A 19,292-nucleotide genomic window follows, 5' to 3' on the forward strand; every position below is an offset into this window, starting at 1 on the left:
AAGAAATGCTTTAATTCAAATTTGAAACCAAAAAAAGGTTAAGAAACTTATTGATATTAATAAGACTTTTAAGATATAATTTTGTAAAAGTTAAAAAATTTATCATAAATTGATGATTTTTTATTGGATGGTAGCTAGTGTACAATCATTTTGTGTATAATATTTTTTTCTCAAATTTTTTATATGTAAAATCTAGATATTTTTCTAAAATCTAGTTTAATAAAGAAATAAAATATCATATATTATGAAAGTAAATATGACAATAGGAGCTTGTGACATCAGGCAGAGCTTTTCTCCGGAGGCACCCTTCGAATCCGTCTTGCTCTTCTTTCATGTGCTATGCTTATTTTTGTTTGTTTTTCAATAATTCTTATATATATATATATATATATATATATATATATATATATATATATATATATATATATATATATCCAAAACAGTATTTAATATAACTCCTATACTCTAAAGTCTAATTCTTATACTGTTAATCCCTAAATAAAGTAAGAATAAAGTTTCTTTAACCATCATCAATATGAATCATTCTAAACTTCATTTTTAAGTAACTAAATGCAAAGGACAAAATAATACATATGAGTCAAGTAGGGAAAAAAGACATATCCAAGGAGGTGATTGATATAATTCACAAGCCAAATGAAAGAAAATTCACTTGCACTTGAAGCTGGAGCTGCTTTAAATATTCTAGGGCCTCATCTAGCATTGAAGCTTTGTCTAAAAATAATTCTAAAAAAAAGAGAATAGTAGTATTTTGTAAGATTAATCAACTTAATGAAGAGGCAAATGATTATAAATATATGTAGAGATATAGTACCTTGTTGGAATTTGGAATTAAATTCTGCTAGGCTTTCATTTTCTCGTTAATCCTATTCCTCCTTCTCTGCACACATTAAAATCATCAATCAGAACTAAGAAAAATAGGAAGATTTCTCCTAAAATTGAAAGATAAAAATAGAACCTTTTCAGACAACTGCTTCAGAATCGCCTCCATGATCGACGGGAGCACCTACTCGTCGCCCTTGAAGTAGCTCTTGATCTGCGTTTTCAGCTTTGCCAAGGGAAATTGAATGGTAATATTAATGGTGAATGGATGGTGTAAAACGGCGTCATTAGAATGAAAAGAAAGAGATAAGTTGATATATCGTTGTTGTCGACGTCGTTGATTTGTGGAACGAGTAAGGGGGTTTCATTGGAGCAGAAGAGTCTGAGTTGAATAGAGAACTGAGAAAAGATTTACATTTAAAATTTGAAAACTCACATACTCGTGAACTTGCTATAGTACTATTGCCTAAAACTGAAATGCTTTTGAAAAAGTGGATGTTTGCCAGAATGCCTAAGGAGCTGACACGTGAAAAATGTTTTCCTAACAGTGAGCTCCATTATTATAATATAGATTGTGAATTGAGAATTAGTAATTTTATATTTTGTAAATTCAATTATGTTAAACCAATTGTGTTTTTAATATATAAACTTAGATGTGCATTTTATTCATTCTTTATTGTTTGTTTTAGTTACTTTAATAAATTTAGTTTAAAATTTTCAAGTTTCAAAAACAATTATGGGTATAGTAATATACAATAAAAATTATTTTAATGTATATAGTTAGAATAAAAGATTATTACCAAATACAATTTTCATGCTAATTATAATTTATTAAAATTTAGTTAATATATTAAATATTTGATTTTTTTAATTATACATATTTAACTGCGTTAATAGTGCTTGATATATAATTAATTGATCTATTAAGTATATATTTAGTTTCAAAATTTACTTAATCGAAGACATATTACCATTTTTTAAGGTTAATTAAATCAATTTTTTTTTATCATTCTACTTTTTGATTTTTTATTCTTTTTATTTTTCATTTTTAATTGCTTTTCATAAAAAATTATCTATAGAAAATTTGATAGAATTATATAAACAATTAAGAAACTTACCATGAGCATATATTTGGTTTAATTAATTAAATTGTTAAATTTTTTATGAATTTTTATTTTATATAACACATTAATTAATTTATTAGTTTTTCTGGAACAGTTTTTATAATTACAATAATCAATTATCTTGAGATCAAACTAATAAATAAAATATTTTATTTAGTAATTGTGATATATTTAAAATGTAATGATCCATTGTCATTACATGAAACTAAGAACTATTTTAAGTGAAATTTTTTATTTTAATTCATTTAAAACTCTTCAATTAATTTATTTATGAAAATACTAATAAATTTTTTTCATTTCAAAGGCCAAAAGCTAAAATCCACATCTTCCAAAAATAAATCATCAGATGATATATATACCACATTATGGTACTCAAATCTTTTCGAAACATACATCTAAATATAAATCACACTATAAGGATAAACTATATAACTCTAAGTCGCTCAATACTAGTACATAACTTTAAAGAGGAAACAAAATCGATAACATGTTTTCACGTCTAGATACACATATCCACGAAGTCTCCAAAGATACAGGACCACCTCCTATTCATCTGCTCCCCACATACGTTAGATACGGGTTTATCACAGGTATAAACTACACGTGCAACAATGTAAAGGTAAACTTACAAAAAAAAAACAAGCATACTAAAACAAGATAAAAGATGACAATTAAAGAATGATCTACTATCATCACATATATAATATAATATGTATAAATCATACGTAAAACATAAGTCTTAGAATTTACATAATAGAGCACCTCAAAATAATCATTAGTACATCAACTATCACATCAAGATTCAATCATCATACACCATCATTATCAGTCAATCAATCATCATCACCATGATCCATCCATCAAACATCATCATCATGAATCCATCAATCATCGACATCAAAGATAGACTTGACTCCTTGGAGATTTCACCTTTGAGCAATTATCCCTTAACATAGTCGCACTTTGTGGTCTGATTATATGGGGAGACTCGAATTAACCTTGCAGAAAAAATATCATTTTACCGAAAATGTAATATATGGGTAGTGGTTTACCTTGATAAAATTTGTAAAGACCTTAATCTATCTAGGAATTCACCCACCTATCCATTCTATATGCCTATTCAACGTTAGCCACCACGACAATCTCTAGTATTAGGTTGAGGGCCTTCTTAGCACTCCCAACTCATGTGCCTACTCACAACAACGACTACACTTAGATTCCTTGAGGGGTTTAGGTATGACACATCCGTACCTACCATCTCCCTCATGGTCGGTCTCAAGTATCCAAGTTTCATCATCAACAATAATCCATCTCATATACACACAAAAAATCACTAATCCTTTTAGGAAGTAGTTCTCAACACTCCAACATGCCCTTCGGAGTTAAAACATAGGGGTGGTACTAAGAAAAATATCCCACAGGGTGGAGACCCTCGAGTCGCTTTAGTGAGGCAAAGTTCTGACATGGTACTCACCCTCTCAAGTGTACCATTTTCCAATAATAACAAAATCTTCTCAAAGGATATAACTAACTCCTATTCACACATATGAATGGTTTTCAAAACAAGATTATCGTCTACAACAATCATACATTATCAATAATCATTCACCAATCTCAACATCATAAGAGGTTATAATATCATAGATTCACCATTCATATGCTCATCACGCTCATGAACATACCTATAATTCAATAATCATAGCAAGACATTCACACCAAATCTTGCAAACCTCTCACCAAAAACTCATGAATGCGAATCTCATGATCTCACATAAAGTCAACTATAATCATGAAACAATATCATCTCAACCACATCTCATATTATCACTAAGGAATCAACCAACATAACTCAAGACATTCATCAATCAACATAGTTATCTCATCAATATCATATTTTTTAAAACAACATGATAAATTAGCAACAATAAAATCATAGACCAAACCATGAATCATAAATGTGCATCACTCTACCATTATAACAACTCTATACTTTATGTTTAAGGTTATCAAAGCATTTCATAAGTTTTGGATTACTATCTGCTTTATTTTCTATTATGCACATAAGATCTTCATAGCTTATAAGCATGACAAATAAAGATATATTAACTCAATCAAGTTGGTTCTTGTCTCATTTGAAAGATAAGAATATTATCTCCAACTTTTATGGCTATCCAAAGACCTAGTTTGGAAGCATACTTTGTCTAAAATTACAATATAAATGAAACTTTTAATTATTACAAACAACTTGACCATTATTCACTAATTTAATCATTTCTAGAGTTATACATAAAAATTTTAAGTGAAACCAAAGCCATTAGTTAGTTAACATCCAGAGCTACAACTTTCATGGAGCCATTTTTTCCAAAATTGGACTCTATTGTCAAGTTTTGGCCAATGTAGTTGATTATAATAGAGCTCAGGTAAACAAAACAGTCCTTGGGCTTGCATTAATCGATTACAAACCTAATTGATTACAATCATCCTAGAATACAAAATCAACCACTAGAGCTTATTTTAATCGATTACCACATGATGTAATCGGCTATGATATTCAAACTGCAACAAGTTATGATTTTTAAGCCAAGACATCATCTTTTATCAAAACAAAATAATTCCTTTCAATCCAAAATATTCAACAACGGATTTAAGTTTCAACCAAACATTTTCTAACATTTCAAAACATCCAAAATGAGAAAGAGGTGAGCTTCCCTTACGTCTATAAACCAAGAAGCAAACTTTAAGAGAAAGAAGGGAAAATGAGAGAGCTTTAGATCTAAGATGAGAGCTTTTGCACTACCACTCAACCACCACACACCTAGAATTCATCAATAAACATAACCAACATTAAACCCCAAAAATGGTCACTTTCATAAACTCCCATGGGTGCTCTGTGAAGGAAAATGAAAATGGAATATGAAATGGGATGGGAAAAGTATTCATACCAGTGTACGCAACCCTAACAACAACAAAAAGTAAGAAAGGTGTTATCTTGAACAGGGAAATCAAGGATCCAAGCTGAGACAGAGAGAGAGAGAGAGAGAGAGAGAGAGAGAGAGAGAGAGAGAGAGAGAGAGAGAGAGAGAGAGAGAGAGAGAGAGAGAGAGAGAGAGAGAGAGCCCTATTTGGGAAGAACAAAGAACCAACAAGGTGACATTTATGAGATTGGTTCAAATTATGCAAGCCTTTTGAAAAGGTTTATGACTTTTCTCATTCTATCTCTTTGCACAGTTCACCAAACTTACTCACCCGATTCTCATCACTCAAGGTTCACTCATCCAAGCCTAAACACTCTAAAAATCAACTAATCACATATGCATCATGGTTTAAGCATAAACATAGATATAAAGACCAAAAATCATCACCTCATAATGAATTAATTAATTAAATGCATGCACTTAAATTAAATTTAATTACTATTGCAATATAATTAAGATACTTAATCAAGCATTATGAAAATCACAGTGTTACATTAAACATTGAAACTATGCAATTAACTATAAGTGTAAAACATAAAAACGTGTGTGCAAATCATATGAATATATTTAATTAACAAGCACAAAATTCTATTATAATTAAACAAATTCAGTCAATTTTTGTTATCCCAAATCAAGCATACAAAGAAAAAAAAATGAACATAATAAACTTTGTTTTAAAAGAAAGTAAAAAAAAAAAAACATGCAAGATATTACTAAAGTAAAAGAGGCCTTACCTAGGATAAAATTTCCAATAATAAATTTTTTTGAGCTTGTGTGTATATAAAAATATATTTAAATATTTATTGACATACCTATTTATTTGACAACACTCCCAATATATATTTATTAAAATTTAAACTAAATAATAATATATTAAAAATTCAAATAATATAAAAATTACTCCTATAAATGAAAGTTTAATACCCATGCAAATTAGGGGAACCAAGCTAGTAAAACTATATATCAATGTTTTTTAGAATTTAAACAAACAATTTAACTTTAAATGAATGACAATAAAAACTTATATATAATATACAAAATTGTCTAATTCGTTTAAGTATCATTGTTTTCGTATTGGAAATCAACCACCAATCAAATTTGATACACTATAAATAATTTATATAAGAATATGCATATGAAAAGTGTAAAACATTGATAAAAAAGAGAGTATATAGATTTTAAGATTGATAATAGTAGCAGAATCAATAGACCAATTTTAAGATAAATAAAAATCTCATGAACAGAGAAGAGAAGATGAAGATACAACGATAACGAGATCAATATTGTGAAGCAACATATCCCTGTAGATGAATTACTGTAAATACAACAAAAGAGCCTTTCAAATTATGGATATTTATAAATTGTAACCGTTTATTTTCCTCATTTAATAGGTGTTACAAAATATTGAAAGAACTTCATGCAAGATCAAATTCCTAAGTGATTGGAAGTTTGTTTGGAACATAAAATGATAAAGTCACTTCGATGCTCTATGTAAATTAATTATATAAAATTAATCATTTTTAAAAATTTATTATCAATTAATGTCTTGTCACATTTTGAAGTTATAAAAGTTATGCTTATTATCAGGGAGTTAAAGAAGGTTGAAAGGACTCCATCTGATAAAATAGAAGTTATCCTTATCACATCAATTAGTATCAATTTAAATTTAAATTTCTCCTTATTTTTTTTATATAACAAATCTAACACATACTATTGATAAATTTATTATTTACTTAATATATGACAGAAATTTATATTATTTTAATTATTTTTCATAATTTTTACAAATTTATATAGCTAAAATTTATAAAACTGAAATAACATATTTAAGATTAATATCATATATCCGCTTCTCCCTTGCTATTTTTTTTCATAATTTAATTCACGTATTATTTAATTAAAAAATAATATTAGTTATCCTTATCATATGAATTAGTATAAATTAGATAGTAATCATGCGATGCACTATTAAATTTGGAGGGGAAATATTTTTGGATTATATAAAAAATTATTAATAATTTCTTTATTATTAAAAAATAAAAAAATCAATTCAAATGTCTATAATATATAACTTATTTATTAATCAAAATAATAGAAGATAATAAGATTTTATTAGTTTCCAATACAACTATAGAAATAATTTTGACAATATTTATTCTCTTGAAGTAAAAAAGTTTGTATAAATATATGAAACTACATAATAAAATCCAAATGAAAATAATAATAAAATTTGTTTTTTTTTTATAAAAATAACGCATAAATTATTTCATTATAATCACTTTTATGGAGATAACTAAATAACTCTAACATCAGTTCTTATATCTCTAAAAAAAACATTAGCTCATATACTATGAAAGAATGTCCCTACTCCAGGAGTTGAAACAAATGACATCTACCAATTGACATCATTAATAAATATGTTTCTACCTAATTAGCATTTTTTATAAAACATATTATCTTAATATTTTTATTAGATAAAAATTTGAAATAAATTAAAAATATACATTAATTTATAAGAAAAAACGAATTAAATATATCATTAATTTTTTAAAATTTGGTTGAATACAAAATGTAATTTCATTCAAGAAAAAGAAATGTAGCAACTTTCAATTATTTTTCTTCAAATTTTGGCTCAATGAATAAGACGCCCTGATGGAAAACAAATATAATGTTTTTCTCGGGTTTATAGAGCATGAATGAAAGATTATAAAAATAATAAATAACACAAATATATAAAATCAATAATCTACATAATTGAATAAAGTGCAAAACACAAATGAAAACCCACATAAAAATTCTATTGACAAAAAAAAACTATGATAATCCCCTTCAATTAATTGAAGATCTTTGAATAAATATATAATATATATTATTGTATATTTTATATAAATTTATAAAATCTTTTATTTTTCTATTTATATTGTATAAATATATAATATATATGATATATAAATTTATAAAATCCTCTATTGTGCACGATACAATATTTATATCAAGTCATATATTATCTTATCATGCATGATATATAAATAAATATAAAACATTACAAAAAAACATCAATTTTGTCAAAATTAATGTTGAAATGTGTTATACAATATCGATTTTGACCAAAACCGATATTATAAAGGTATATTCAACATCGGTTTTGACAAAACTAATGTTGTATATGACTTTCGCATCAAATTTTTTCAAAACCAATGTAGAAAACACTTTAGAATATATAATTTTGATCACATCTCTACATCAATTTCGACAAAAACAAATATAAATAATTATTTTCAACATCAATTTTAAAATCGATATTAAAAAATGTCTACTTTCAACAACAGTCATTCCAACATCGGTTTAGAACCGATGTTGAAACTCCTCCAAAATCAATGTTAAATCTCTTTTATGTAATAGTGATAGTACTCATATCATTTTAAAAAATATGGCTCAAACACTACTACATATGTGATTTTTATTAACATTTTTTTGTCTAACCCTTAGTAAAAATATTGCTAAATTCTTTTGAAAAAATACAAATAAATATTACTAATATGATTTTATCTTTAGCGACATGAATTATACACAACATTTAATAAAATGTTACAAAATCATATATTAGTAACATTTATTTATATTTGACAATATTTTTTAAATGCAAAAATATTTTAATAATATTTTAAATAAGTGTTTGGAAAAAATGTTAGTAATGATTACAAGTGTTGCATTGAAAAGAGAGAATTGAGAGAAAAAAAAAACCCAGTATGGATAAAAGTGATGACAAAAACCTAATCAAGTCATTTATAGGCATTGACGACCAACTAGTAAATAAGTATCAACAACTAATAACAATTTTTCAACTATGTATCTAATATTTGATTTGAATTGATGACCATCATGATCGCTTTAGGTATCCCTGACTATTAAGTCGGTCTTGCAGATGCAAAGAATCGATGATCGTCATGATCGAGTAATACAGATAAAATAGATTCACTAACATTTACAAGAAAAAAGAAAAAGGAGTATGAGTGACACACCAAAAGGTAACCTGATTTTAATTTATTTTATTTTTCGCAGTCTTTCTAAATTGCAGACAAGATTTTATTGCATGTAGTCCTTTCTACAGCAATGAGAATTCATTTGTGGAACCGAGAGCTTTTCTTACTCTTGCTGACATGCAAAATGCAAAGTTCCATACTTGGGATTGTGGGTCATATATACATATATATATATATGTGTGTGTGTGTGTGTGTATAATACTTATTATAATTATTTTTCTATACAAATTAAATCATGCACACACTTGTTGTATTTATGGCTGCATGTGACACAGTGGCGCCCATGTGAGAAGTGGAAAAGGTTTCATGATCTAAAGCATGATTAACAACAAATATCGCCATCAACAGAAATTCTCAAGAAGAAACTTCGATCTTATTATGTAAGTATTCAAATTAAAACTAGCTTGATGCATGTGAAGACAATTTTTAGATAAGTTGTTACGTAACAATTAACATGGCTAAATGTTTATTTGAATACATATATAGTAGGTTAAATTTTTTTGACACATACTATACAAATCCACAATGTCCAACGACAAAAAAAGGAGACAATTAAATTAAAAAAAGAAAAAAAAAAGCTTATTGATGATATTTGATTGAACGCCACCAGGTTGGACTGAGGACAATTTCATATTCAAAAGCTAAAGGTAAAGGTAAGTTCAACATAATAGAAGCACCCACGTTAACGTTAATTTTGATTATACTGCATACATTGAATTTACGGTTATATGAATGAAGGTAATGACTAATTAATACAATGTAGTAATTCATTTTTTATTTCATTGTGGTGGCAATTTTTAGTGGAATGCATAATGTGGTTTCCTTATTTGTTAACTACAGAAACTGGGGAAGCACTATGGGACTTTCCTATACTTTCCTTCTATCACTGTCGTCATTGTATTCTAACAAGGGGTACAAATTTTGAAGATCACGTTTAAAGTGATTCTGGGCCCCTTTTGTGACATGTTATATATCTTCAAATTTAGCAACACAAGATCAGGGTTAGTAATATTCATAATAACCCGCATTCATGTTCATAAAATACTCACGTATTGAATTTATGGAAAAGGACATGAGTTTGATTCTGCATAATATATTATTGAAAAATGGATAATAAATTTTAAGTGTGATTAAGTCTTGGACTAAAAATTAGTCTCATAAATAATTAAAGGATCAAAAAACTTGTGAAGGTAAGTAATGTATTAAAGAAAATTTTAAAGAGTTCAGTTTGAACAATTAAACATGAAATGTATAATTATTTATTTTGGATAATGTTAATGAATATTCTCTTATACTATATTTGAAAGTAAGTAACTTTAGAATAAATTCCCATCTTGGCACTTTAGTTCTTAAAAGTATATTAATGTTCTCATATAAATAAGAGAACTTTTTTTTGTTGAAAGAATGTGTTTCACGTGGTGCTGCATAAAGGAGTAAGCTCATCGAATGTTTTGAAAGAATGTGTTTCATGTGCTGCATAAAAGAATGTGTTTATTTTCAAGGGTCAGGGATACAGAGGAGGTTTTTAAAAAAATGCTCCAATAAGCAGGGAGAGCATTTTTTATGTTATGGAGTACATATAGCAGTATTGTTACGCTGGGATTTACTGTTATATGAGGATTTTGCATTTCTGTATTTCACTTTTTTGGCTTGGTCTTTAGCACTACTTGTGCTGAATTGAGGGATCATTAATAATACTATCTTCTTAGCTTCTAAAAAAAAAATGAACCTTTTGAATTAAAATGGGTGACAGATATATGGGGTGTGGCCTACTCTGGTTTTGCTAGGCCACATAGAGGCCCATGACAAGCCATTGTGCATGAAATAAAAAGGGGATTGCTATTGGTACTATCAAATCATGTGAAATTCCTCTTTTGTCCATTCAAGTAATTGTTCTCTCTCCACTCCTTCCCCACATCCAAACTGCCCAGATGGAGTCATGTCGATAGTGTGATCTGGGTGGTGGCGTCGTGCAAGTGCTATGGTGATGAGGTTGGGGGTCTCCTGAATCTGGCGACAAGATTAGGGCAGATTTGAGTGTGGTCATGGCGGGACAGTGTGCGCACAGTGGCGCAGTGGTGCTAGTGGCAACATAGATATGTTGGTGTGGGGTGTTGTTTGGGTTGCGAAGGCGTTGTTAGGGTGTTGTTTGGCTATGCGACACTGAGATGGTGGTAGCGGTGCACAACATAGATCTATTGGTTGTTGTTTGTGTCCTGGAGGTAGTTTGCAAAGGTGTGGTCATATTGCACAACAAAAATATTATTCCATTGTTTAAGTTTTTCACATGCCTTCAATAAAACAACAAAAATATAAAATTGTGTTTTTAATGTTTAATTTTTTTTCACACCCCTCAATAAACAAAGCAAACGCGATTCTATTGTATAATGAAATCGTGTGAAAATAGTAATTTTGGAATAAAGTGAAAAGACACTCAGGCAAGTAGTGTCATTAGCAATAATAGTAATATCAATAGCAACCCCCAACCCTAGAAAAAGAAGAAATGATCCCAAGTATGAAGGGAAGGAGTAAGGACTAACGGACTGACAAGTCATTATGTCATTATTCTGTACATCTCACACCTGCCCACAACAACTCGCTGGCACCTCCTAGAAGCCGCCACATGGCACTCAACTTCAACGAAAATTGGAAGACCGAAAAACCAACAAGAAACCGTGTAAATGTAATAAACAACTTACATCAGCATCGTTGAATTTGATTGAGAGCTAGAAGAAATGAAGCAGCACGCTGTTCTTCGATTTCATTTCAAGATCCACACAAGAGAAGAGAGAAGAGAGAAATAATAATTAATTAGTGTCTGTGAGAGGAAAGAGTGGTAAAGATCCATTTTTCTGCTAATAAAAATTAATAAAATTACAATCAATATTTGTCATAGGATAGCGAGAGGAAAGAGTGGTGAAGATCAATTTTTCTGTTAATAAAAACTAACAAAATTACAATTATTATTTGTCATAGGATAGATCGATTTTCCTCAACTTTCTTCCAGGTCACCACCGTTTCTTACCATATTTTTCGTTACTCTTCAATTGCGAGTGAAATGTCTTTGTTTGCAATGAGAATAATGTTTCTAACTTTCAAAACCTTAAGTAATAACTAATAACTGTCATTTCACATTTATAGCAAATCATGAATAAGTTGGAATAATATCAATGCATGTGTTGGAAGTTTTCTTATCACTGATTGTGATTACTTATTTTATCCTTTAATTCTCACTTTAGAGGATCCTAGTTTAGCTATATGATTCTTGTGACTCTTCGAAATAGAGTAAGATTAAGACTCTATTTGAATAAACTTGTTTATAAGTACTTATATGAAAAATAAACTTATGCCATAAACATTTATAAGAAAAGAAAATATGAATGTTATATGAATGAATTGAAACTTTCCTGATTATAGTGGATTATGATGATGGTGATCTTGATGATGATGAGAACACATTACTCTACCGGTTGAAACTTTCCTGAGCATAGTTAAAAAGATATCACAAAACTTTAGCAGGTCTATAGTGCAACCAAATGAGATTGTGTCCCTAGAGAGACAGTTTCAGGTATACTACTAAATGGTGGAGAATTTTTTAAACTATATTTTGATCAATTTTTGTGCATGAATCATACACGGACAGTTATAGATAAAACTGTATACGCCTTCGTAGTTTTACTTTCCACTCTTTTTAGGGAAGATTTTCCTTTTGTTGTATGCATTTTAACTGTGTAAAATGTATTCTTTTCAGGGTGATTTTAGGGACCGGTGAAAATGAGCAAAGGCTACAGGGAAGAGTGGGAAGTCCATGTGAAGATAAAAAAGGAAAGAGAAGAGAAAAATACAAAACTCTCTATGTCAGAAAAACAAACATGTTTAGAGGATAACTGTTGGAAGAAGAAGAAGATTTTATTTCATTTGTCACACAAAATACAAGAGTATGATCCCCTATTTATACTAGAATAGAGTGACTAATCACATAATTTGTTTATTCAAGAATACTGAATGCTCACATAATTGCTTATTCAAGACTTTGTAACTTACAACTTTACAACTTTCATCTTCCACAATTTAAGGCTCATAAAACTTGTTATTATTATTTTTTATAATTAATATCTAACATCCTCCCTTAATTGGAAAATTCTTCTACACACCAAGTCTTGCTCGCAATCTTCGAAAATCTTCAAATTTGAGAGGCTTGGTGAAAATATCCGCAACTTGATCTTGAATTTTCACACGAGTCAATTCTACTTCTTTCTTGGTAATGCACTCTCTAATGAAATGATACCTTGTCTCTATATGCTTACTTCGTTCATGGAACACCGGATTCTTGGCAAGCTCTTGTGCAGATCTATTATCAACATAGATCTTTGTGCTTTCCTTTTGCAACAACTGAAGTTCCTCCAACAATCTTCTTAGCCAAATGACATGACATGTGCAAGAAGTTGCAGCTACATACTCGGCTTCACAAGTAGAAAGTGTCACAATGCCTTGCTTCTTAGAACTCCATGTAAAAACACAATCACCCATAAAAAATACAAATCCGATAGTACTTTTTCTATCATCAACATCTCCGGCAAAATCACTATCACAAAATCCCACAAGCTTATAGTTATTGGAGGGAGAATAAAACAATCCAAAATCAATTGTACCCTTCAAGTAACGAAGAATTCTTTTTGCGGCTTTTAGATGAGGAGAGGTAGGAGCCTCCGTAAAGCGACACACAACTTCCACCGCATATAGAATATCGGGCCTTGTATTGGTTAGATACCTTAAACTCCCCACAAGACTCTTGAAGACCATGGAGTCTACCTTCTCTCCTTCATCAAACTTTGATAACTTCAAGCCACCTTCCATAGGTGTGTTCACGGGATTGCAATCAAGCATACTAAATTTCTTCAACACTTCTTTTGTGTAGCTTCCTTGTGAGACAAAGATACCATTCTCCATTTGCTTCACTTCCATTCCCAAGTAATATGACATGAGTCCCATATCTATCATATCAAATTCACGAGACATGGACTTCTTGAAGTCTTCAAACAAATTTGGGTTATTGCTGGTAAAGATAAGGTCATCCACATAAAGACAAATAAATAAGACATCACCATTATTAAAAGTTTTAACATAAAGAGCATACTCATTTTGACAACGAACAAACCCATTGTCTTGGAAGTACTTGTCAATGCGAGTATTCCATGCCCTCGGTGCTTGCTTTAGACCATATGACGCCTTGTTCAATTTCAAGACTTTTCCTTCTTGACCTTCGATGACAAAACCCATTGGTTGTTCAACATAGACATCTTCTTCAAGATAGCCATTTAGAAATGCTGATTTTACATCAAGCTGAAAAATTCTCCACTTCATTTGAGCTGCCAAGGAAATAAGAAGACAAATGGTCTCCATTCGGGCAACCGGTGCAAACACTTCATCATAATCAAATCCATATTGTTGCTTGTAGCCTTTAGCTACAAGGCTTGCTTTGTGTCTCTCAACCTCTCCATTTGCATTCTTCTTGATTTTGAACACCCATTTGACTCCAATTGCTTCATGACCTTTGGGAAGGCTTGATAACTCCCAAGTGTTGTTCTTCTCAATGGCTTTGATTTCTTCTTCCATAGCTTGTCTCCACCTTTTATCTTTCATTGCTTCATCAAAGTTTAAGAATTCACTATCAACAAAAAGACAAAACAAATCATTTATAACTTCAGTTTCATCGTATAATTCTTGAATATTTCTCATTCTTCTTGGCCTTTCACTTGAACTCCCTTCGGAAGATGATGAGGCTTCATTGGTTGAAGGAGTTGGTGAAAGTGCTGGAGTTGAATCATTTGGAGTCAAGGCTTCTTCATCTATTTCTTCAAAGTACAGGAAAAAATCATAAGTGTCTTCTTTCTCCTCCCAATTCCATGTGCCTTCTTCATAGAACTCGACATCTTGACTCACAATTTTCTTTCCATTGTTTGGATTGTACAATTTGTAGCCTTTTGAGCTTGCATCATAGCCAATGAACACATGTTTCTCACTCCGATCATCAAGCTTGAATCTTCCTTGGTCGGGTACATGAGCATATGCAATGCTCCCAAATACTCTCAAGTGATCAACTCTTGGCTTCACTCCACTCCATGCTTCTTGTGGTGTTTGATCTTTGACATTCTTTGTTGAGGAGCGATTGGACAAATAAACGGCACATGCAACAGCTTCGGCCCAAAATTCCTTTGGCTTATTTTTAGCCTTCAACATACATCTAGTCATATTAAGAATAGTTCTATTTTTTCTCTCCGCTACCCCATTTTGTAGTAGAGATCTAGGAACCGTTAGAGGGCAACGAATCCCATATTTTTCACAAAATTCATTAAATTCTTTTGATGTGAATTCGCCACCTCTATCGGATCTTAGAGCTTTGATTACATAACCACTCTCCTTTTCCACAAGAGCTTTAAAATTTTTAAAAGCTACAAATGCCTCAGATTTTTGCTTTAGAAAATAAACCTAAGTCTTTCTACTATAATCATCAATAAAAAGCAAGAAATATTTATTGTTACCACATGAAGGAGAATTGATTGGGCCACACACATCGGTGTAAACAAGTTGGAGAGGCTCCTTTGCTCTTGAATTAGCTTCTTTTGGAAAACTCCTTCTTGTATGCTTTCCAAGGAGAGATGCTTCACACAATTGATTAGGATGGTTGATGTGAGACATCCCTTTCACCATCTTCTCCTCTCCTAAGGATTTTAGTGCTCCAAAATTCAAGTGCCCAAATCTCATATGCCAACACCATGATTCATCTTTTATGCTAGCCTTCAAACATTTTGCTTCATTGGTTTTAATGTTCAAAGTGAACATTCTATTTCTTGACATAAACACCTTGGCAATCAAATTAGAATTTTGATCTCGAAGCCATAAACAACAATCTTTCATATGAATTTCATACCCCTTCAACAAGTTGTCCCAAACTCAAAATATTGCTTTTTAGTTTAGGAACATAGTAAACATCCGTGATTAATTTGTGAGCACCATCTTTTAAAGAAATTAAAATGGTACCTTTTCCTTGGATTTGCACCTTGGAAGAATCTCCAAAAGAAACATTTCCTTTCACCTTCTCATCAAGTTCCACAAATTTCTCTTTGCATCCACACATGTGATTGCTTGCTCCATTGTCAAGATACCATAAGCATTTGTCTTCCTTCTCACCATTATTAAGTGATAGTAGTAGTGTTGGCTCTTCAACTTCTTTATCTTCTTTATCATCAACAAGATTGACCTTCTCTTCAACATTTGTTCTACACTCCCAAGAGTAATGGCCATATTTATGACAATTAAAACATTCAACATTAGATTTATCATACCTCCTTTCATATGCTTTTTCATAATTGTTTCTACCTCTTCCTCTTCCACGAATTCTAGTGGATTGATGGCTCCTCCATTCATTATTGTCAAAATTATCACGATCTCCTCTTCCTCCTCTTCCTTGGCCATGACCACTTCCACGACCAAGTCCTCTTCCACGTCCACGTGCTTTTTGACTACTTTCTCCTCCATTTTCTTTCAAGAGAAGCTTTGGCTTTGAGGACTTGCTCCAATGGCTCATCATGTCTTCTATTGAGCCTTTCTTCATAGGCTTGAAGAGAACCCATCAATTGGTCTACGGTCATTGAGTCTAAATCCTTAGACTCTTCAATAGCACAAACCACATAATCAAATTTAGCGATTAAGGAGCGAAGGATCTTTTCCACCACACGAACATCTTCCATATTTTCTACATGACGCTTCATTTGGTTCACAATAGCCAACACCTTGTTGCCAAAATCTGAGATAGATTCGGATTCCTTCATATGCAATGATTCAAACTCTCTACGTAGAGTTTGTAGGCGCACCTTTTTTTACCTTATAAACACCTTCAAGGGAGGTTTTCAAAATCTCCCATGCTTCTTTGGATGTGGTTGCATTTTACACCAACTTGAACATAGCTTCATCCAAACCTTGATGAATGAAAGTAAGTGCTTGTTGATCCTTCTTCTTCGACTTCAACAAAGTCTCCTTCTCATTTGGTGACAAAATAGCCTCATTTTGAGGTTGGGTATAACCTTTCTCTACAATCTCCCATGCATCTTGAGAACCTAACAAGGCTTTCATGCGACGACACCAATTATCATAATTCTCTTTGGTAAGACGAGGGAATTGAAACATACTCAAGCCATTGCTTGCCATCTCTCAACTCACAAAGTGTTTCTCTCTAAACTCACAAAGTATTTCTCTCTCAACACTCTAGAACTCAAGCTCTGATACCACTTTGTTGGAAGAAGAAGAAGATTTTATTTCATTTGCCACACAAAATACAAGAGTATGATCCCCTATTTATACTAAAATAGAGTGACTACTCACATAATTTGCTTATTCAAGAATACTGAATGCTCACATAATTGCTTATTCAAGACTTTGTAACTTACAACTTTACAACTTTCATCTTCCATAATTTAAAGCTCATAAAACTTGTTATTATTATTTTTTCTAATTAATATCTAACAATAACAAGACCAAAAATATAAAAATAAAAAAGACATGTATAGAGAACAGGGCAGACATGCAGAGACAACTAGAAACTAAACTTGGGGTTAAAAAAATACTCTCGATAGAATATTCTTAAAATTCATAAAAACCTTTTTTACTTCATAATAAACGTTTAATGCTGATACAAGAATTTTGATTTTTCTTACATTAATTTGTTAATTTTTTTTTCAATTTTTTCTTAATTAATCTATAAGTATATTTTGATTATCAAAATTTTTATAAATCATTGATTCATCTGGTATCTAATATATATAAATTCGTTTACAAGTTTACTAGATTGAAAATGTTGAATTTTTTATGTTCAAGGATTACGATCCAATGTCACATTTAGTAAAAATTTATGATACATGTATAGGATGTACTCAATGTGTCCGAGCCTGCCCAACGGATGTATTAGAAATGATACCTTGGGACGGATGTAAAGCTAAACAAATAGCTTCTGCCCCAAGAGCAGAGGACTGTGTCTTTATTTTTTATGACATCTCTTATTTTCTCTCTTTTTATTTTTCTTCATATCTCTCTCATTGTTCCCTTCGTTTCACAATTGTTTATTCTGTTAATTCACAATTCGCTTGATTTCAAATGACCTTCGTAGTAAACCCAGGATATGAATATCATCATGAGGGTGTGATTTACTTACTCAGAATTGCTGGTCATTGGTCAATATCGTGAACAATGGGGACCGCGATAATCGAAGATGATGAGTTCTTATACGTGCAGTTCTTAATTTCTAATTTGTCTCATAGATGATGAACAACAATATGTTACAGCTTTTTTTTCTTTAACAAAAACAAGTCTATATAGTAGAGAAGAAAGTTAGATATCACCGATGAATTTTTACTCTTTTACCGAATCAAAAGTCTCAAAGTATTACTTTTTTTCATTTATTAATTACAAATTATTACTTTTTATGTCTCTTTATAATTTTTGTCATACGTTGTTTTACACATAAAAAAATATAAATTTCAAATTTAATTTTATTATGATTAATTTATTTTTAATTTTGTTACTCACATCATTAATATAAAAGATAATGAGTGAAAAAAATAATAAATATTATATTTAAAAGTTAAAATGATAACTATTTTGAGATAAAATTTTGTTCTAATAATTATTATGAGATGAAAGTAATAAAACACAAACAAATAATTAATATAAAATAAAATAAAATATAAATACGCCAAAGTCAACGTCATTTGAGGTCAAGCAAATGTTTTAGTTAAGTGTGTTTGATAACGGCTAAATATGAATTATTTTTTTTATAATGAAAATATCCTTAAATGTGATTATTTAGCAATTATTTATGTTTAATTGTTAAGAATTGATGTTTTTCCTATGCATGACTTGTAGATATGAAAATGAGGGATTAAAAGTCTAAAAAATGAAGAAAATATGAAAAAAAAAATGAAGATTTTAGCATTAGGCCCAGCCCAAGACGCACTCAGCGCGAAAACAGGCACTCGCGCTAAGCGAGGAAGTGGTGCGCTAGGCATAAATGCAGGCACCCGCGTTAAGTACGAATACAAACACCCATGCTAAGAAGTGATCAGAGCGCGAGTACGCAGACTCAAGTCCACTCCAATAACTATAAAAAGAGAGTCAAGCTAAGGAGAAAAGATATACCGAGTTTTAGAGCACTCTAATACACACTAAAAGCTTGAGAACTCTCCCTTAGGGAATTCTTTCTTCTCTCTTATCATCTTGTATTCCCTTTTTCCATCTATTCCCTTCCATCAGTTTCT

The 19,292-nt window shown here is 30.6% G+C and overlaps 1 long non-coding RNA gene across 1 annotated transcript; it reads right to left on the reverse strand.

The window, feature by feature from the left end:
* Nucleotides 1–578: 578 nt before the first annotated feature.
* Nucleotides 579–1,356, reverse strand: LOC102662813 (uncharacterized). The gene is made up of 3 exons (XR_417343.3): nt 977–1,356; nt 833–898; nt 579–744 (listed from the first exon to the last, which is right to left on the reverse strand). It is a non-coding gene; the product is annotated as an uncharacterized lncRNA (long non-coding RNA).
* Between the last annotated feature and the right edge of the window lie 17,936 nt (nt 1,357–19,292).

This window comes from Glycine max, chromosome 13 (genome assembly GCF_000004515.6).
Source record: "Glycine max cultivar Williams 82 chromosome 13, Glycine_max_v4.0, whole genome shotgun sequence".
NCBI classification, from domain to species: Eukaryota; Viridiplantae; Streptophyta; class Magnoliopsida; order Fabales; family Fabaceae; genus Glycine; species Glycine max.